The sequence below is a fragment of the Triturus cristatus genome, chromosome 7 (assembly GCF_964204655.1).
Source record: "Triturus cristatus chromosome 7, aTriCri1.1, whole genome shotgun sequence".
In the NCBI taxonomy this organism is placed as follows: domain Eukaryota; kingdom Metazoa; phylum Chordata; class Amphibia; order Caudata; family Salamandridae; genus Triturus; species Triturus cristatus.
The window spans coordinates 1,845,919,521-1,845,942,446 of NC_140590.1; the positions used below are offsets into that span (position 1 = coordinate 1,845,919,521).

General features: G+C 45.5%; 1 protein-coding gene across 5 annotated transcripts in view; it reads left to right on the forward strand.

The window, feature by feature from the left end:
- The window catches only part of LOC146813413 (early activation antigen CD69-like), a 74,311-nt gene that overhangs the window by 49,462 nt on the left and 1,923 nt on the right, over window positions 1-22,926 (forward strand). The gene's annotated exons all lie outside the window — the stretch shown is intronic.

The window sequence follows — 22,926 nt, forward strand, 5'->3', positions numbered from 1 at the left end:
CTACATTACGTGAACTTTTAGTAAATATAGCCCAGTAGATTCATTAAATATGGCAGACATTTTTATGTCTGATTAGTCAAGACCTTTTAATGTCATTATATATGTGTGTTTGTGTATAAGTGGCTGCATGGTTTTGTGAATAGCTATATGAGTGTCTATATAGGTTATTGATTGGTTGTCTGAGTATCTGTATGGGTGTTTGTGTGGGTGGGGTGTGTGTGACTCTGCATAGATGTGAGTGGGTGATTCTATGGGTGCATGGTTTTAAGAGTGCAACTGTGATGGACTGTATGGTTGGGTGAGTGTATGTAAGGGTGTGTTAGTGATTGAATGTATATCTCAGTTGTACATGTGACAGTAACTACATATGTGAAACAGTGTATATGTGTATAAAACTATATAACTATTTATATGTGAGAGTGTGTGATTGCGGGACTGGCTGTATGGATGAGTGTGTGCTTGTACTAGAAATTGAATAAGAGTGTCAACATTTTTGTGTATTTTTATGAGTAAGTGAACTTGAGTGTGTTTAACTGTGTAGGTGAGTCAATTGGACTGTGTTTAATTATTTTCACAACTGACTAGGCGTGTCAGTACCTCAATGGATGATTGGTAGTGTGTGAGTGTCTATATATGTGTATAAATGCATATGATAGTCTTGTACGGAGTGACTGTAAGTATGAGTGACTGTACAGGTGAGTGAGTGGAGGTGCATGTAGATCTAAGAGTCAATGAGTTGGTATGTATTTATTGGTATTGGAGTATCTATGGTTTTCAAAATGGCCGTCTGAAATTTTGAGTTGGTGTATCAAAAGTTATATTAGGGTGTGAGAAGGTGTACTAATTTATCACATAGATGACGTGATCAGTGATGTCATTTGAGATGTCATCAGTGATGTCACTGACCATGTCATGAGTGATGTAATATGTGATGTCATCAGCAGTGCATTGCGGGGGCGCGAGTTATAGTTTGCTGAACTAACTATAACGGGGGAATTTCTAGGGTTTTGTACGAGGGAAATGTCCAGCTAACTATAACGCCCCTGAAACCTATGTTTTTTTCAGTGAATTTCAAAGGTTTTATAAATGCCAATTCCTAACTATAACATGCATGAAACTTATGGTTTTTTCAGTGAATTTCAAAGGTTTTTTAAATGCCAATTCCTAACTAGAACGCCCCTGAAACCTTTGTTTTTTTCAGTGAATTTCAAAGGTTTTTTAAATGCCAATTCCTAACTATAACGTGCATGAAACCTGTGGTTTTTTCAGTGAATTTCAAAGGTTTTTTAAATGCTAATTCCTATCTATAACTTGTCTCTAAAGATATCATGTTTAATGATTTTGATTGGTTTTCTATATTTTTCAAATTCAGTGTCAATTTCATTAATTTTTTTTTTTTTAAGTACTTTTTTATCACCATTTTTTAAACATATTTTTTCAATTAATCCTTTTAAAAATTAAAAAATATTATTTGAACTTAATGGGTTTTTCAAACATATTTTTTAATATTTTTCAAAATATTTTTTTAACTAAATGTGCAAAACTTTATTTTAAGATATTTTTTTTTCAATGTTTTTGGATCCGCGCACCGTTCACGATCCATACGCGATAGCATCCGCGCATGGTATGCGTTGGGTACGTGTTTAGTGCGCTATCGCTATGCGACCGGTACGTAACTCCCAGCCTATACGCGATACGTTCGATGTACGTAACGCGACGTTTACGCGATGCGTCATATGCGTCCATGACGCGGTAGGTGCGCGAATCCCGCGAAATATTTAACATTTAAAAAAACATATATATATGTATTTTATGTGCATATTAATTTAAGACGAAACTGTAAATTAGTCTTAAAACTAATACATTTGTACATCTAATACATCTAATCGGATGCGCGCTGGGTGCGTGCTGCGTATGCGCAGGGTGCGCGGATCCCATGTGACCTGCAAAAAAAGAGATTTGATTGGTTCATTACACTTCCTGTTCTAACTACTGAAAGACCCCACCCATTTCAATCATTCTTCTTTGAGCTTCTTTGGAGAACCATCTCTTTGGAGAGAAGAAGATTTTTTTAGACTAAGTATACACTTAGTTCTCACTTTTTGCAACCAAAAATGGCTTCAGGGCTGCAGGCATCACCTGCATCACCTCAAACCTCTGAGGATGAAGTTTTGCCGGAGGCACCACCCAAAAAACGTTTTTCTTCAGTGGTGTGGAAATTTTTTGCTTTTCCCGAAGGACAGAATAAGACCAATGCCACCTTGGTCACATGTAAGATTTGCAAAAGAGTCTTATCGAGAGGGGATCCTAACAAGAAATACTCTTACGTCACGGCAAGTATGATGAAGCACATGAGGACCCTTCATCCGAACAATCTTGCACAAGAAGAGTGCCGACGGATGAGAAACACTCCTGCTCCTGCGCCATCCACCTCATCGCAGCCGAGCACATCAGGAGTGCATCCATCGGCCCAAACCTTGGACATCCGTCCTCAATTTAAATCTTTAAAAGTGCTCTGCACTAACTGCAATAAGACTTTGTGCTATGGTGAGCAGTCGATCGATCTGATCTGCCGCCGGCAGGAAAGTCATATTTGCTAGTTTTTTTTTTTTTTTACTGTTCCCTGAAGTTCATTGTTTGGTTTCTCCTGTTTTGTTTCTTGTTGGTTTTTTTTCAGAAAAACCAAAAAAATCACAAAATTGTTCAGAAAACCACAAAAAAATTATAAAAGAAAGAAGAAAAAAAAAAGTTCTTGTAAGAACTAACTTTCCTGGTTTAAAGAAATAGCTAAATTTCTTTGTTACTGTGTGAAACTTTAGATGAATGTATGTTTAGTACGTAATTGACTGAATGAATGCATTAGTAGCGTATGGTGAATGTATAAGTGCAGAACTATGAGGAAGTGCTGCAGCATCACACAGTAACCTCTTTAGCTGCAGTGTGCTGTAGTACTTCCGAAGCACAGGGGTGCAACATATGTACATAAATATGTTGCACATCTATGCTTCTCTCTGCACGGCTGCTTAAACTGCAGCCATGTGGTGACACAGGCACCCCTTGCACCATAGTGCAAGGATATCTGTATCATGTACTCTTTATTTTTCACCTTCAATGTATGCTGAACATTTCAGCATGCATTGAAGATATATAAATGTGTAGAAATGAAAACAATTCTCCTTGTTGTGCTTTCCTACACCAATTTTAGAATGGTGCACCATTCACACACATATCGAGATTTATGATTTCTGATAGATCTAGACATGTGTCTTGTTCTATGAGTATTAAGTGCAATCATGCACAACAACACTTATAGAACACCCTTTCAACGCAAAGTGGTCTGCATGATGAGGTTGTGTTTACATCATACCACTGAACGAGCATAGAAGTGAAAACCACGCTGCATTCATACAGGATGTGTACAAAGGCCAGTCATTGGTGTTGTGAGATGTCTGCGACCGTGGTCATCATAGATGAGATGCCCAGCATGTGGCACATGGTCGAGTTCACTGTGTGTTATGTCGCCAAACGGCTGCTCCTCCCTCCCACGAGACCACACACTTTTGTACGGTGCGCTGTTGTATCTCGTGCACTCGTACGGCACACCATTGTAATGCCTATTTGCGCATGTCCTGCTACATTCCAACTACAACATCACAGTGCCGTTTGGAGGTGGTGCATGCCACTTTACAACATCAACTGCTGCGGCTCTTGTAGCAGGCCACACCAGAACACAGACACACACTTACCGCACTTCCTGTACACGGACATGTCCATGATACCCTGTTCCCCTTGCCGGATAGGCACACCCCTGCACTGACCTGTGAATCCCAGACCACCACACGCCAGTTGTGCATGCAGGAGGATGCGTGTGTAGCTACACATTCAAGCTCACTGCCAACGCTGAGGTGACAGCACACTGTGATGTTGCAGGGCTTGTGCCTATCATGCTAAGACAATGACCACAGGGACACACTTGCTAAGATGTGGGTTTGGGGGGCATTGTCGGTCCTGGAGTTGTTGAGATGAGTCTTTTGGCCCTCATGGGTATCCCTGTATCATGCTCATTGACTCTATGGCACCTGTGGGTGTTCTGGTGTGGCTCTTGGCTGTGTTCCCTTTCATGGTGCAGGTAGTTGTCCTGCTTAACACCAGCAGAAAGCAGGTGTAAAATCCCTGGTGCTAACGAGTCTTACCAGAATTTGTTTTGCATTGCAATTAGTGTGAAAGTTGTGATGTGATTTTTTTCGTGTGCTGAACAATATACGAACTCAGCAGTGTATCTCGTCAAGATCCAGCACCTGATGCACTATTACCAATCAATATAAATACAATGAGATTTCTTAATAGATTTTGTGTGTACACTGTAAGTGCAGCCAATACCTCGGTGCAATTCAATACAAGATTTTAGTATTTAGAATAAATCGGAAAGGTGCACCTCGTGTCTTTTTGCACAGGAACGGCTAGTCTCCATTTCATTATCAGCACTTTAACGGAAGTAAAGTTGAGATAAATCTAACACACTATTCAGAAATAGGTGCAAACTGCAGATATCACCAGTATTCCAGCGATAAGTGCCCCAAAATTTAACACCATGGTGGACTCCATCAAATAACAGCAATAAGAACAAGAAAGAGTCACACAGCAGTTAAGAGAACAACCAAAAACGTTATTTATTTTTTATTCAAACTTTATTTTTTATAATAACAAATATATAAACGATAAACTAATAAACAAACTGTGACAACAATAATACAAAACAACAAGGCAGAACACTCCTGTGGGGACCATGGATGTCGACGACAGACCTGGAAAATTAGAAAGATTGTTAAAAAAACAACAACATGCTATTCTCAACAAAATACCACAAGAAACAAATCACAGATATATAAAATGCATACAGCTAACAAAATTTTATAAGTTTAACTTACAAAAACTGTAAATGTTGCCGCTTTAAAATATTTACCGAATGTGAGGAATTTTTTTTGCAGAAGGCACCACGCCCACAACGTTTTTCATCAGTGGTGAGGATGTTTTTTTTTCCCCAAGGGGCAAACAAAGACCAATGCCACCTTGATCACGTACAAGATTTGCAAAAGAGTTCTGTCAAGACGGGATCCTAACAAAATATACTCGTACGGCACGGCAAGTATGATGAAACACCCAAGGACCCTTCATCCGAACAATCTTGCACGAGAAGAGTGCAAACAGATGAGAAACACTCCTGTTCTGTATCTGTAAAAAAGAATCACAAATAAATGTATATTAATAACTTTCAAAATTTTACTATTCCATTACTGTACAAACACATTTTATATAAATACTGACTAAGAAACTATGTCCCTGAACCACAAGTATGACAATGGTTAAAACACTAAATGCATAATGCATGCTACTTTGAAGCAGTTCATGCCCTAAAGCCTACCTCACTAAAACTCTACATGCTAACTGACTAAATGATTACAGTACTATAAGGAGACACACTGGGTGAGTGACAGGGTGTTTGCTAGAAGAGTATGAATACTAACTAGGAAATTGAAGGTGTGAAACACAACTGTGTAGGTGATTAGAGGACTGCATCCATACTGCATAGGCATTTAAAGCAGTCCATGTGCTAAGGCCTGGCTCACTGCATGAGTACTTGGGTACTGACTGAATGATTAGAGTACAGCAAGGAGAGTGCCTAGGTGAATTTATAAGTGCTAGGCTTTTCGCACAGGGAATGGATTAGTACTTGGTACTAAATGGGTCACTAGAGGAGTGCAAAGGCAGTGACAAGATGTTTGCTGGACTGTATGCATACTGACTAGGAAATTGAAAGTGTGAAAGACAAGTGTCTAGGTGGTTAGAAGACTGCATACATAGTGGATAGGGGTTTGAAGCAGTCCATGTGCTAAGGCCTGACTCGGTGCATGAATACTTAAGCACTGACTGAATGATTAGAGTACTGCAAAGAGAGTGTCTTGGTGAATTTATGAATGTTTGGGTTTTGGCACAGTGAATGGATTAGTACATGATGCTGAATAGGTCACTAGAAGACTGCAAAGGGAGTGACAGTGTGTTTCCTGGAAGTGTATGGATACTGACTAGGGAATTGAAGGTGTGAAAGACAAGTGTGTAGGTGGTTAGAGAACTGCATGCATAGTGGATAGGGGTTTGAAGAACTCCATGTGCTAAGACCTGGCTCAGTGCATGAATACTTACGCAGTGACTGAATCATTAGAGTACTGGAAAGAGAGTGTCTTGGTGAATTTATAAGTGTTTGGGTTTTGGCACAGTGAATGGATTAGTACATGCTGTTGAATGGGTCTCTAGAGGACTGCAAATGAAGTGACAGGATGTTTCCTGGAAGTGTATGGATACTGACTAGGGAATTGAAGGTGTAAAAGACAAGTCTATAGTATGTTAGAACACTACATGCATACTGCATAGACATTTGAAGCAATCTATTTGGTACTTAGAAACTGACTAAATAATCACACTACTTCTAGGACAGTGCTTAGGTAACACTTTTACATTTTCAGTTCTGCCACAGTGAAGAGAATAGTACATGGTACTGCACCTTAGTGTCAAACCCTGACTCATTTTATCAATGCATAAGCAAAGACTAGCTTCTAATGCCACTAAAACTTGACAACATGACAGATTTTAAAAGAGTTATCTGCTAAAAAATACACAATGTTACCAAATGCTTCTCTCACAGTGCTTCCCAAATGCACACAGACTCAGTGTGATTCTAGACAACAACCACTTTACCTAAGAGTTTACCAAAAAATCATTCACTACTGTGGAAGTGGTAAGGGAACTGCACACAATCTTCATATTTCAGGACTGCACTTTTGTGTCAAAGCCTGACTCATTTAATCAAACCATAAGCAAAGACTGGCTTCTAATGCGACTAAAACTTGACAACATGACCGGTTTCAAATCCGTTATCTGTCAGCAAATACACGATGTTACCAAATGCTTCTCTCACAATCCTTACCCAAATGCACACAGACTCAGTGTGATTTTTAGACAAGCAACACTATCCTAGGAGTTTACCAAAACTCATTCAGTAGTCTGGAAGAGTTAATGATACTGCACACAATCTACATATTTAAGTACAGCACATCAGTGTCAAAGCCTGACTCGTTTAATCAACGCATAAGCAAAGACTGGATTCTAATGCTACTAAAACTTCACAACATGACCGGTTTTAAAACAGTTATCTGTCAGCAAATACATGATGTTACCAAATGCTTCTCTCACAGTGATCCCAGATACACACTAACTCACAGTGTGATTCTAGACAAGCACCACTATCCCTAGGAGTTTACCAAAACGTATTCACTACAGTGCAAGTGGTAAGGGAACTGCACACAATCTACATATTTCACGACAGCACTTTAGTGTCCATGCCTGACTCATTTAATGAAAGCATAAGCCATAACTATCTTCTAATGCTACTAAAACTTGACAACATGACATGTTTTAAAACAGTTATCCGTCAGCAAATACACGTTACCAAACACTTCTCTCACAGTGTTTCCCAAATGCACACAGACTCAGTGTGATTCTAGACAAGCACCACTATCCCTAGGAGTTTACCAAAACTCATTCACTACAGTGCAAATGGTAAGGCAACTGCACACAATCTTCATATTTCAGGACTGCACTTTTGTGTGAATGCCTGACTCATTTAATCCAAGCATAAGCAAAGACTGGCTTCTAATGCTACTAAAACTTGACAACATGACCGGTTTTAAAACAGTTATCTGTCAGCAAATACACAATGTTACCAAATGCTTCTCTCACAGTGACTCCCAAATGCACACAGACTCACTGTGTGATTCCAGACAAACAACACTATCCCTTGCACTATACCAAAACACATTTCTTCTACAAGGAGTACTACATTTTAATATAGAAACATAACTCATTTCACAAATTCATAAACAATGACTGCTTTCTAATTCTACCAAAATATAAAATCAGCACAGTTATCTGTCTGCAAACACATGAAAAACACAAATGCTTATCACAGAATGGTTTCTACATGCACACACACTGTCAATAAGATTGTAGAGAAAAAAAGTACTCCCTACACTTTAGCAGGAGAAATGCATTCCTCTGATTAAAATCAAAATAGTCTACATACATCCCCTCACAATTAAATAACTAATCTTTCAAGTTCTTTTGTAGATTAAGAAGTATATCAGTCACTCACCATATTTTCTTTTACAGAATCTCTGCACTGTGCACCTCTCAGCAAAAACAAAGAATGGAAAAGTTTCCCTTTCATTTTCCACACATATACATGTAAACATCAAATCACAATCCTTCACACATAAACTCAAAAGCAAACACACGTTTCTATTGGTTAAACATTTCAACCCTTTCCAACTGAAATACATTTCAACCCTTCCCCCAATCTGCCTTCTGCCTATTACCATAGAAATAGGTCATGGAACACTGCACTGAGCACACAATGTTGCTAAACAAGACAGGAAGTGTGCTTGACTTTTCAACATATCAGCTTTTCATATATAATGTTCCTTACAATCTGTTTTTGTCAACCAATAAGAATTATACCTTTAAAAAACAGAAATATACACCCTACCTCTCAGTGTAGAAAGTAGTCATACAACCAATGATTTCTTGTCTTTTTTCAAAAAACAAATTCCGTGGATCCGTGAACCCACCGCGAGAGAATCCGTGCATCCAACGCGTTAGGATGCGCGCACCGTGCGCGCATTTCGCTGTTTTACACACTTATTCCCCTTGCTTCTTCAGCCTTGCTTCTGCCGAGGCAGAAAATGGCCGCCAACAGTTCCTGGTTTAGAATGTAGAGAGACGCTCGACAGCCAATTAGCATTCAGCGCGCGATCGGGAGGGTGCGCGTCGTTTCGAGGAGGGTGCGCTTACGGTGCGGGTAGAGTCTGCGGATCCTCCCCGGCCATAGATATCACTAACTTTTTTTACCCTAATTTTCTCAGGAACTACTGAACAGATTCACACCAAATATGCAAAAGGCACGAGTCCGAACTGAGGACTACCTCTTTGCCAAATTTGGTGTCATTCCGTTCAGCGGTTCGGGCTGTAGCTGCGACAACAGATCCTATGGGAAATTGCATGGGGAAAACGCGTTTTGGGACCCCCCTTTTTTCTCAGCCCTCGCTTGACGAATCGCCACGAAACTTTCAGGGTAGGAGCGGAGCTGGCCAAAAGTTTGGAGAATTTCGCAAAGATTCGTCAACCGGCGCCAAAGATATTCCCAATAGAATGTTGCGGATTTCCTATGGAAAATAGGTCCTAACTATAACTATCTACTGGCGACCGCCAGTAGATAATATATAATTACTTAAATCAGCTTTCAGTCAGCCCTCTTCATCCTCTGGTCTGCTGTCATTCACATTTTTCTTTCATCCACAACAGCATGAATGAGTAGGTCTGCTCATTTTCAGCATTTAGTCAACTTCACTGTGAGTGACTGCATTCTGCCCTTTTTTGGTTGCTTTTAACCAATATTTTATGTTTTTTTATGACAAACTAAGACAAGTACTTACAAAACTAAAAGGCTTGCAGTCAATGCTATAACTATTGCCTTTGCCAATGCTTGTAAGGTCTGATGCAACGACCACTTTAGATGTCTACCAGAGCTTATGTCTTGAATAATGAAAACCTATAAACAATACACAGTCAGCCCCCACCAGCTGTTGCTTTGTCGGAAGTTGCATTCACATTCCGTACCACCTCTTAGGACAGGCCTTCGGGTTGGGAGTGTCCGCCATCATGAAGGGTGTTTATCATCCTCCCCTTTCCTAACAGCTTGGCCCATCCCAATGCAGACTCTGCCTCTCCCCTCCGAGCCCTATTAGCCCTGCAATGTGGCCCCCATTCAGAGATAAGGTATGGCCCCACAGATCTGAGAGTAGAGAAGATGGGCATAGGTGGAAAGAACAGGGCTGCAGTGGGTGGGCTTCAATTGTGGGCATTGATGCCAACTGAACTCAAGGAGAGGATGTGGCCGTACGGCTAGAGCTGCTGACTTTGGAGCTAGGGAACCAGGCTGGAGCCTCGGCTCAGCATCCTGTGATTCTGCACAAATCACTAAGGGCCTCATTTATGAGGTTTTGACATAGGACAGCGCCGCAAGGAATCTTGCTGTGCTGCCCTATGCCAAAACAAGGGCAAGAATGCGCCGTATCAATGTGATATAGTGCATTCCTCTCCTTTTCTCCAGCACCGGCACACCATGGGCTGCCATGCCCCAAAACAGGCAGCCTTGCACCATGGTGCAAGGTTGCCTGCGTTGCGGGGCTGATCGATTCTGTGCAGGAAGGAACACCTTCCCGCACAAAATCAATCACAAGGGGGATTTCCTTTCTCGATGAGTGCTGCAGAATGCAGCACACATAGACAAAAGGAAACCACGAGGAGAAATAAAAAGATTTCTCCTTGTTGTGTCTCACTAATGCCACCCCTGAGGTGGCGTTGGGTTCTGACGTATTCCCAGGTTTATGATTTCTCGTAAATCTGGAAATGTGTCAGGTTCCATAAGTGTTGCATGGGAACACCCACAGCAACACCGTCGAACACCCCTTTCATGCAGTTTTCTGCGTGAAAGGGGCGCGTATTTATAAGGCCATGAAAAGCCATGTAAAGTGGCGTTAAAAATATACTGTTGCACATTGTGCCACCGTAACGTCAAAGTGACGTACCAGTGGCGCAAAAGTGCCAGTAGGGCCTCCTAAATGAGGCTCTTAATCTTCCTGTGCCTACCAAAAAAAAAAAGGAAGGTGTCCTTGTGTATCGTAACTGGTGCTCATGTAAATAGCTCCAATACCTTCGGGTTGAATTCGCGCTGTATAAATAAGTAAAAAAAAACACAAAAAACTCCCAATTCCATGTGTGATTATAACTTCCAGTTCGGGTTTTTCGTTTGCATTTAGGGCGTAGCAGTGCTGAATTTTTAATGGGATGAACAGGACTACAAGTCCCAGAATGCCAAACAAACTGATGCTGGCAACAATGCTGGGGACCACGAGTCCCACACTGCAGCAGGGCTAAAGGGGAGGCCCTACGCTTCTATAGCTGCTGGCCTGCATCAATTCATGCTTTAAAGCGCTGAGGGAACTCCTGTAGCTCGAGCTGTGCCAGAACCCCCCCCCCCCCCCCCCTCCTACTCGTTAGATTACCTGCTTGTCTGCTATATTTGGCCCGTACCAAATAAATGTTTACTATCTGAGCCACCTTAAAAAAACATGGGTAAACATAAGGCGCCGGATAAGTTATCAGGCCTAGCTGACGTAGTCTCCGTCCCAGCCGCTAACTCTCGGCAAGGCGCCCCACAGCAGAGAACCGCACTCTTCATGCAATGAACAAATTAATTGTGGAAGTTGAGGACAGGATTGGTTGTGGGTGAAGTGTTTCGGATACATCTGTCCCTAGGAAAGCGAAATCAACGCCCGAACTGCCAAGCCAGGTCATCCCTGGACCGGAAACAAGCATCCTGGGACCGGTTTTGGGCTAACAGCCATCATCAGCCAGGCTAGCTTGAATCCAGTCATAAAGTGAGCAAGGGACACATGTCTGAGCATACCCTGCCAACTTTGGGCGACCAAAGCAAACACGAGGAGATGGTGAATGTCCGGAGCGCTGATACTTTTCAGACTCCCGCCCCCAGTCACTCCATGCCACTGGAGTCAAGCTATCCTGGGTGATGTGAGCTGAAACCGGTCCTAGAATGCTTGTTTCCAGTCCAGGAAGGACATGGCCTGGCAGTTCGGGCTGGACGGTTCCCATTGGGCGCAGGGTGAAGACTGATTTGCATATAGCTGGGTCTGAACTGAGGTGGTGAAGTGAGCTAAAGAATGATGATGGATTCAACCCAGATCTTTGACTGGGGGTGAGTGTCTGAAAAGTTTCAGCGCTCCGTCCATCATCTCCTTGTGTTTGCTCAGTATTTCATTGGTGCCACATATTGATTATTGCTGAGGAAAGTATGTCAGATCAACTTTTCATGTTTGCAGGGACATAACGCAGGCTCCAGCGGCGCAGGAGCCCCCAAATCTCAAGGGTCCTCCAACCCTTGAGGGCCCCCATTCAGCCCAAGGCCAATGTATACCTGTGAGATATGGGAGACTCCGTGGCCCCTCGTCATATTCTGATTGGGGCCCTCGTCATATTCTGATGGGGGCCCCCATCATTTTGTTACAACACTGTATGTTTGCCCACGTGTTTGGAAGGGCGCGGACTGGGGCAAGTGTTGTGAACGCTTTCTGAGGGCCAGTCTAAAGTATTTCATATTGAGTGTGCGAGATCACTCCTTCTCAGGAGTGGACTCCGTATTTGGTTCTCGAAAGTTATATACCAGCTCTTCTCAGAAGAACGGATATCTTTGTACTGCACAGTACCAGCACTTCAGACTAACTTTGCTACTTTAATCACGCATCCTACCAGCACTTCTCAGCAGGGATGCTGTCCTTATAATGCAAGGACACTTCCGGCCAGATTTGCTATATTAATCATGCATTATACCAGCACTTCTCAACCGAACAAATATTCTTGCATTGCACAGTAGCAGCACTTCTGACCAAGTATGCTGTATTAATCAAACATACTACCAGCACTTCTCAGCAGGGCTACTATCCGTATAATGCATAGGACCCGCACTTAGACCAGGTTTGCTATATTGATCTTACATGCCAGCTCTTCTCAGCAGAATGGATATCTTTGTACTGCACAGTAGCAGCACTTCAGTCCAAGTATGGTATACTAATCACGCATACTACCAGCACTTCTCAGCAGGGCTAAGATCCTTATAATGCACAGTAGCCGCACTTCAGTCCAAGTATGGTATACTAATCACGCATACTACCAGCACTTCTCAGCAGGGCTAAGATCCTTATAATGCACAGTAGCCGCACTTCAGTCCAAGTATGCTGTATTAATCACGCATACTACCAGCACGTCTCAGCAGGGCTACTATCCTTCTAATGCACAGTAGCAGCACTTCAGACCAAGTATGGTATACTAATCACGCATACTACCAGCACTTCTCAGCAGGGCTAAGATCCTTATAATGCACAGTAGCAGCACTTCAGACCAAGTATGCTGTATTAATCACGCATACTACCAGCACGTCTCAGCAGGGCTACTATCCTTCTAATGCACAGTAGCAGCACTTCAGACCAAGTATGGTATACTAATCACGCATACTACCAGCACTTCTCAGCAGGGCTAAGATCCTTATAATGCACAGTAGCAGCACTTCAGACCAAGTATGGTATACTAATCACGCATACTACCAGCACTTCTCAGCAGGGCTAAGATCCTTATAATGCACAGTAGCAGCACTTCAGACCAAGTATGCTGTATTAATCACGCATACTACCAGCACTTCTCAGCAGGGCTGCTATCCTTCTAATGTACAGTACTAGCACTTTTGCCCAGGTTTGCTATATTGATCATACATTGTACCTGCACTTCTCATTAAAACGGATATCTTTGAACTGCACAGGTGCAGCACTTCTAACCTGGTCTGCTATTATTCATGCATGCAACCAGCACTTCTCAGCAGAGCTGTTACATGAAGAATGAACAGTACCAGCACTTCACAGTGGAGCGAAGAACACTTAAAGTGGGACATTACTTGCACTTTTCAGGAAGGCTGCCACTCTTATGATTGGCTGCACTATCATTTTGCCGCAGAGGTGGTGCATGTTCATTGGGACAGCCCTGGCACTACTCCTCTGCAGATCTGCCGTACCTTTAATAGGACAGGTAGCCACCTCTTTGCAAGTCTGCTGTGCTTTTACTGGGGCAGTTGCAGCGTTTCTCTGCAGCCCTGGTATATTTTAAACGAGGCTGAGCGGGCACTTCTTGGCAGTAAGTAAATTGTGACAAACGGGGCTATTACCATGAAAAGGGTGTGTGTGTGTGTGTGTGTGTGTGTGTGTGTGTGTGTGTGTGTGGAGGGGGTGGGGGTCTGTAAAAGGGGTTTGGCCTCTGGTATTAAGGGTGTGGCTCAAACATGTAAACTGCATTTCTGTGACTTCCTATAGTGTGCCACCCGACCGGTATCTTAGTTTCTTTCTAAATTTTCTGTTATTGCATCCAGATTTATTCCACAACAACTGACATACACCTAAAACCAGCCAGGATGAATGTCTTTGTCAATGGTTGTTAGATGTTTAAAATGAATGAGTACCAACAATGTTTTTGTTGTGAATACATAATATTTAAAATGTTACAGTTCTGGAATTGCAAGACTGCAAAACATAACTGAGGCCTGTGGCAGGGGTCGTGGTCTTCGGAGTCTCTCAATCACTCCCGTATATTCACGCCATGTACGTCCTTTTCTCTCCACGTCTCGTCTAGCTGCATATCTCACACCTCATCTCTTTCCTCTGCAGCACCCTCTTTTCACTCTCCCCTGAATATACCTCCTCGCATCTCTTTTATTTCACCCGTCCCAAACACACCACCCACCCGTGAGCACGGCATTTTTTTTCCCTTGTCAATATTGTGACAACTGTGTATCTCCTTCACACAAATTTGCACGGAATCACAATTACAACTGGAAATCATTCATTTTTCTCTGTGCTCTCCACAGAGAGGCCAAGGATTGGATGAGCAAGTATTCTGCACACTTTCCCGACCCACTGAAGGCACTGTGGGAAAGTCGCTGTGCCTTTATCTCAACTCCCGTTATAAACACCTGGAGGTGACTCAGTTCAAAGCATGCGCGGTACAGGATTAATAAACTGTATGGAAAAAAACAAATACAGAAACACAACATCCTGGGAATAAGATTGAGTAAAACATGCGAAATGTATACAGGAGCTACATCACTGACATGGATTATTACCGAATCGTATTTTACTTTCATTGTTCATGAAATCAATCCGTGAATTGGCCATGAAAATTAAGAACATGAGTATAGGGACCGGTTTCAATATCTGATTTTAAAAACTACACGGGGTGGGACCTGGCCCTCTTGAGTGATTGGTGTCAAAGTAGTTTAATCAGTCTCCTATTTTTAGCACTTGGGACCATCTGACAAATATTTCCGACCTTTAAATAGTGCTCCCACATACAAATGTATGCGAGTAGATGGCGTGCATCGTTAGACAACCCGAGCCCCCAGGATACTGCGGCATGGATTTTCACGTTTTGCGGCACAAACATAGGAATTTTACGGCACAGAAATGAAAAATTTGGCGGCATTATTGTGGCATTTTATTTTGCTTGTAATCATTCCTTTTCAGCCTTGAATCGATGGGACCTGTTTTTCCAGAGCATTGCACTTTGAAATGGGCATGTTTGAACAACCTGCAGCTCTACGGAAGCACAGCTCCAATCCCAACCTCGTGGGAGGGGCCGTATGTGTCCCTGGGATGTCCTAGCGCCCATGTGTGCACCCCTGCCGGGGCACCGCTGCATCCCACATCCGTGAGGCATGGCATCTGGGAAATAAGGACACTGACACAAGGTAGTCTGGTGCAGTAACTGGGCCCCGGGCACGTGCGCCCGGCTGCTTCTATTGACAGGGTCACCTGACTGGTGACGCCTGTGGTGGGTGGGTGAATAGTGTGGGTTACATCCTCGGTGGAACACTAGAACGTATCCAGCTGGATACTACATCCCTCCCAAACTTTAAAACAAAAAAAAACAACAGTTCAACCTTAAACAACAATAGCACCAATGAGTCTCTTCAGGCCGTCAGCCAGGCAGCGCTGGAGCTTCGGACCGCACGGTCTGGATGCCTTCATCTGCCTTGGCAATGTTCTTTAGACCGGCCTGGTCTCACGGTGTTGAAGTCTATGTATAGAGTTTCAGTGCTGGTGCATCTGGAGCGGAGGTGGAATCCACTCTGGAGGGTCTCTCAGGCCTCGGTGGATGACAGAACTTGCAGCTGTTGGAGACGATCTCTGTGAGTGAGGCCTTCCTTTGGAGGTGGCGTGCTCGATGGCCTTCTTTACCCCTGACTGCTGAGCGACGTCCGACTTGCCTCTCTCGCCCGGACTCCTCTCTCACTGGAGCATCTTGGAGGGCTTTCCTGTTGGCTGCCATGGGACCATGTGGACCGTGCGGGGCTTCGTGTGAGCTGCGCAAAGGCGTCGCTGAGGCACTGCCAACGGACTCACAGCCAAGTCGCTCATGTAGCCTCTGATGGTGGTGTCTTCATCTGGGCATCCTCGCCGTCTGGAGTCGGATTATGCGCCTTCCTCTGGCGATCTTGTGGGTGACCAGTCTTCAGCCGTGACTTTCGGGTTTCCTGCGCCTGACGTGGAGCCGCGGCCGACACATCTCTCCTACTCGGACTCCCTTCGCGCAGGAATTCCGATGAGGCCCTTGTCCCCTGAACTGCCACGTGACTGCGTGGGCTGTACGGGCCTTTGCGTAGGCCGCGTGTAGTGGTCGCTGCGGAACTCCAAACAGGGCCACGGCCAAGTCTTGTGTAGTTCCCAAGGGCGGATCTTCCAATGGCCGGGTGTGCTCGACTTCGGCAGGCTGTAGGTTGACTGGGGTGCACAGACTGTTCCTGGGTGATTCGCCTCCTTGCACTCCGGTTGTTCGGGGCGTGTGTGGATTCACTCGGTGGTGCAATGCTCCTTGATAATGATGCACCTGGAAGATGGTAAAAGGATGTTAGTTTTCTTCAGTGGGCAGGCAGGCGGTCATCTTCTGTCGGGGTGACCCTAGGGAGTGAGAAGGACTTGATGGACTTCGTGGCACCGCTCCGTTGTCTGCAGGCAGGTGTACTGCGAGGTGTGGTGCTATCGATACCAAGCAGCCGGTGAGAGGATGGTTGAACTGCGAAGCGTGGGGCCAGGACGCAGATTGCGCTGCTAGCGGCTTACGGTAGGTCCTCCCGCGGAGCTGTCTCCAGTGACGTCTCTGCACCCCGGTGGCTGGCTTGTGGGGATGAACACCATCCTCCGTGCTGGTGCGAGTCCTTGGCCCTGTCGCTCTTCTCTGTTCCATCTTGCGCACCTGTGGTGGTTGTCTGCCCTGCGGCGTCATGCCACTGTTCTTTCCTCCTTTGCGGAGTGGCGTTGTGCCACGCTCTTCTTCTGACCAGGTTTTTCCTTGGATGTGGCATCCTGCCACCTGTCTCATGTTTGCTTCACACGAACATCTCACTAGTCGCCTCTCTCCTGGGACAGTCTTTCCTTTCCTTTTGCGGATCTGTAGCAGGTCTGTCCTGTCTGTAGGACTGGCATGTGCTTCTTGGGGACTTCCGTTGGCACCATCCCCTCCTCAGGGATTTCACGGGGTCACTCTTCTCTTCACTCAAGGGAGTCGTGCTTGCGCCTCGAGGCTGTGCCATCTTGGCGGCTGCTACTTCCTTTCTTCCGGTGCGCTCGTCCGGACTGGTCACTCTGCGTGACAGGCTCCTCTGTTGCTGTGTGCAGTGACGTCCGGTCACGTGTCGCTGTGCTGTCGGATCACCTGTTGCTGTGGCAGCCTGCCACATGGAGTGTGCAACTCCTCTCTTGCCTGTCTTGGGTCCCTGCCGACTCCGTCTTGAGACAGTGCAAGGGAGGACACTGTGTTTCCTTCGGCCCACTGCGGGGCTTCGCTGAGGCAGGGGAGATGTAGGGGGATCTCCCTCCAGCAGTGCTTCGTTGCGACCGTCTGCCAGGTCGACTTCTATTTTGGCGCGCATCATGCACAGTAACTGCAATGGCCACTAGGTGGCACTGCATACGCCATCAATGCCATTTGTTTTCCACTGCGGCAGCTTCATTTGTAATCCCGGCCACGCAGGCCCCTGTGCTGGATGCTTGTGTTGCAAAAGAGTTGCGGCTTTATTTCCTCCTCGCTGGGCTGGGCAGACTCATGGAGGATTAGTCCCGCAATCAGGGTACTTGCGCTTGCGTTGAACAGTGCAGCCGCTGGGTGGTGCCTCAGCCATGACACACTGCCTGAGGCTGCAGGCTTACCAGATCATGCACGCTCTGTACGAAGCTGCCGGTGCGACCTCAAGGTTTGGCAGCAGCGGGCTGGACTCTGGAGGATCGGATAGGCGCCTCACCGTCAACAGGCTGGCATGTCTGGTCCTCCCATCGCGCCTACCGGCTGGTCGGTGAGTCTGCATGAAGGGCAGTCTGGAGCATAGCCGGCTTGGCTCCGCTGTGCGACAGGGCCAGGAGCCCGGCAGCCTCGCCGAGGCTGCCTGCCTTGGGTTGCAGCCCGCTCACATGGGCTGGGGCATCCGAATCATCAGACAGCAGCGCGGAGCAACTTGTGAATGCTGCATAGGCCGGTGGCAGGCTTATGGACGCAGGCGTCCCGTGGCTGGCGGCTGGCTGCAGTCTTGTCACCTCCGCAGGCATCAGCGGGGGGGGGGAGGGGGTCACTCGACAGTGTGGCGGCACTTAACCCTGCTTCTCTCCCCCTGTCACAACTCGTGCAGGCTGGCGGAGCTCCTGCCGGGTGCGGGGCACTGCGGATACTCCATTTGCTTTAGAGTTGGCGCAGCTTGCTCACCTCACGCAGCGATGATGGTGCGGGGTAGAGTCTCACCCCAAGTGCTGGTCGCAGCACATGCGGTTACCCCCAGCCTGGTGCTAGGAAGTTCAGTGCGATGGGCTGCTACTAGGTCAGCATGCAGTCAGATGCGGCGCGGACAGGAGGGCGCGTGTCCCGGCGTACGACAGGACCGGTGCTGCAGACGCTCAGCAGCCGGCTGTGCTCCTAGTGCAGGTGTGCAAGCTACCCTTTTCCCCCACAGGGGGCTGTGACTCAGCCGCCTTCTCACGCGTGGGATAAGACCCACTCGTCGCCATTGTGGTGTTGGGTCTCAGGCCCACATACTGGGGAATAACGGACACTGACACAAGGTAGTCTGGTGCAGTAACTGGGCCCGAGCACGTGCGCCCGGCCCCTTTTATTGACAGGGTCACCTGACTGGTGACGCCTGTGGTGGGTGGGTGTATAGTGTGGGTTACTTCCTCGGTGGAACACTAGAACGTATCCAGCTGGACACTACAGTGTCAACAGGGAACCACTGGTCTAAAATCCCTTCTTCATGCTTTGCTGGGATATGGACCTTTTGTGTGGCTGATGGCTCCTCTAGCTCTTGGCACTAGTTTATTTAGAACTATGCCCCCCACCCCGACCACCAGCTAGTCCTCTAGGGATTCCGTACCTGGAACAGCATTGCCAGCCGGGTGCCCAGCCTCGATTTGTGTCGGTGTACACCCAGAAGATGACCACAAGATATCCTAATTTCCAAAAAGTTGGGAATTGTGAGGCGAAAATATCTGTTAATTATGTTTTCACGACCCTTTGTCAGACTCGTCAACAACAACAAAAAATATATATATATCAGATCGCATTTTCCAACTTTCTCTGCCGTTTTGTATAAAGTGTGGCCTGTTTACAAAACTGCTGATTTCAACATTTCAATCGCGACATCCGCCTGGATCTGGCACCACTTTATTAAACAAGCATTGTCATAGCTAACTCATCTAGCTTCTTTTAAGCTCCGGGACTGCTTTTTCATTGGTTCACAGGTATGTGTGCGTGCTTGCGTGGATGAGCGAACACAGGAATGCGTTAATGAGAAAATGTGTCAGTGGATGAATGGATAAAAGGGTGAGTGTCGGAGTCCACAGGTGGATGAAAAGGTGTCTGCGTACATCCATGTATGAAGGGGTGAGTGAGTGCATTGAAGGAACAAGCATTTTCAATGCAATAGGTTTCGCAATTATGCAAGTTTGAGCTATTGGTATTGCAAGTAACTATGCATTGTATTTTTTTTCCTGTTTTTAAAACATAAATAAAACGTATTGCGATTTACAAAATTGCAATAGCTTAATTTTTTGTATACTGAAGATGTAGGTATTTTATATATGTGCTCCTATATAGACATATGTGTGTGTATATAAGTAAAAGGTGTTTATTGAGCGGAAAATGTAAAAGAATATAGAAAGTACATATGGGCATTGATAAATGGATCGGCGTAAAAAGTACATGTATAAGAATATAGATATATAAGTTGTAAGACACATACTGTGCTCTTTGTTAAGCAGGCAAACACCAAAAACATTTTATAAAAAGCTGCCGCATAATCGTAGCCCCGGCAACTCTTTTGTCACAAATTAAGCACTGGGAAAGCGGCTGTTACCAAGCCAATATTAGATATGTATTTGTAGCTAAGCCACAAACCAGGAACTGCAGCTGGCTGGGTACACGTGCATTGTGTGGGAAGTTGCCTTTACAATTAAAATAAACGCGGGTGCTGATTGTCTTAGGTTTTTACGTACATTAACTCCCAGACAAGAAGCAATAAGGAACTGCAGATGGCTAGGCACAGGTTTATTGTGTGGGTAGTAAAAGGCGCAGAGTGAGAGGGGAATGTAAAAGAATATACAAAGCATATATGGCCATTGGGGGTACATATGGATGGGCATAAAAGGCACGTCTGGAAGAGAATGGATGTAATATATATACTAAAGAGCGCAAATATATACAAACTTGTTCTGAGTTTAGTTTGTTTGCAAGCACTACAAATGTTGGTTTGTATGTAAGCTCACGGCAGACTCTAATGCCTGACCCTAATGAAGCCAGCACCCCGCTGCGTTGTATTATTCTGGCCTACTTCTGTTTCAATAGGCGAATACACACTGCCATTAGGAAGCGCAGATAGCTCTTTAGGTCTCGGCTAGCGATGGCTGCGCTTGCGCAGTCTCGCTCGCGAGACATAATGACTTGGGTGAAGAGGGGCTTGAACCCGCCCCTCTTCTTCCCTGTTCTCCATTGGCTGGCCTAGTAAATGCTGGCCAGCCATTGGAGAAGAGGTCCCGTCACTCTGATTCTGCCCCGTCCTTTTCGGATCGGGGGGCGTGTTTTTTGCGAGAAGTCTCAGGGAGGAGACAACAGCAAAACACGCCCCCCAATCCGAAAAGGACACTCCCTTTCTCCGAGGCATTTTCTGCTGTGCCTCGGAGAAAGGCGGTGGTGCCCCGGCGTTGCTCCCGCGCACACACGTATAACGTCGTTTTTCTCAGGTGAATGCCTCGCTATGTATTAACTAAATAACATAGCGGAACACTACCTTATTAGTCATGCCAACGAAGAAGTATCGTATTGTAACGCACATCATGTATGAGAGAACCAGATGTGCGCTAGTGACAGCTGCAGCTAGCTTGCCCTATACAAGGACATAAACTCTCACTAACGAATCATCTAAAAATGTTAATTAACGGCGCTTGGCAGGCCTCCTGGGTGCGCGCGGTCGGGGCCGCCGCGTGGTGGCGCCAGTGTCTGTGGCGCGCATGCGCATCTTCCTGCAGGACAGGGTCGCTGGTGACGGGCGCCTGCCCTACATGTAACCCGGCGGTGCGAGGCTCCGATTGAAGCGGCCGCTACGTCCCAGCCCCCAGGCCCGCGCCTCGGTTCCCCGTTCCGGCCTCAACATGAGCGGCACGTCCTATCAGCTCTGTGGGCTCCTGGAGAAGATGGGCTCCAGCGACAAGGACTTCAGGTACGGGGCAGGGGGCTGGGGGAGGCCGTGCCGCTGAGAGTGAGGGCAGTACCGAGGGTGGGGGCCCCCTGAACGTCACCAGCAGAGCGGCCAAGTCTGCTGTTGGCATGTGTGTGACAGGTCTCAGTGTGCAGTCTGCCTGCATGTGACGCCTGATACTCACGTGTGACTCTTAGTGACAGTTTGTCCAAGCAAAACTGTGGTGCAGAGGCTGAGTCTTGTTTATCATTTAAATTCGGGGACATGTAGGTTTGAATTTAAAATGGAATTATAGGAGCAAGCGCTAAATAAACACAATTTACAACTACAAGCACCAGAATGCTTTCAAACTGATAATATTAAGCTGACAATGGTAACTCCTGCCTCTACCATGTACTGCTGGGATCTCCCATATGTTAGGATTTATGTCCTATCAAATAACATAATCGATGACATTTCGAGTAACATTATGACATCACAGATGAGATCAGATACATCGCAGTACCGAAACTTTGAATGCATGGAGGCAGGGTGCCGCGTGGCTAAAGAGCCCTGCCCTCCATACCCATTCACTAACCCTGTCCCTATTCCACACTTTGCATTGATTAGAAACATATGCAGTTGGTTGCGTGGACTCACATTTTAGGATGTTAATGAAAAATAAGCATCATCCATGCTAGTAGGTGTGGCTTTTAAATGAAAGTGCCTCTTTGGTAACTGGTGAGAATAGGCATTCAAAAATCTTAACCCTGGTTAGCAGGGGTAAAGTGCACAGAGTCCTTTGGGCAACATAACATGGTTTCAGTAGCAGAAGGCAACAAGCATTTACAATGCAACGGTCTCGGCATTGTTAAAGTTAGAGCTATTGCCATTTCTCATGACAATGCCGTTTCTTTAAATGTTTTAAAAACAAAAAACATAAACAAAAATAATGTCATGAGCAATGCCAATAGCTCTAACTTTACCAATGCCGAGACCATTGCATTGTAAATGCTTGTTTTAATTATAGAATCATTATTACTGTGAGTTTCGTTAAATCGATTTCAGTGGTCAACGTTTGCGCTGCTCAACATGTGTGTACGGCTTGATGTCGCCTACCGACTTAGCTCTGATGTTTCACCAGATCGATCCGGCTGTAAGTTAAGTAGTAGAGCGTGCCTGTCAAAAGCCTTCCTCTCCTTAGTCCGGCTCCAAACAGATCGCATCTCCCCATCTGCTGCACGAGCACCTTTTAATAACCGCCGTTCATGTGCCAGTCACGCTTTTCACCCAAGTCCTCTGTCCGTGGACATTTTATAGCACCTGCGTGTTATATCTAGTATTAAGGTGCTACATGCCGCTAAGCGTTATGCCCTTCTGCATCCAATAATGCAGGACTTTTTCAGTAGCAACAAATCCGTTTTTAAAAAGCGCGATGGCAGAGATGATACAATGAGCAAAACTATGTAGTTTATTACTGAGGAGAA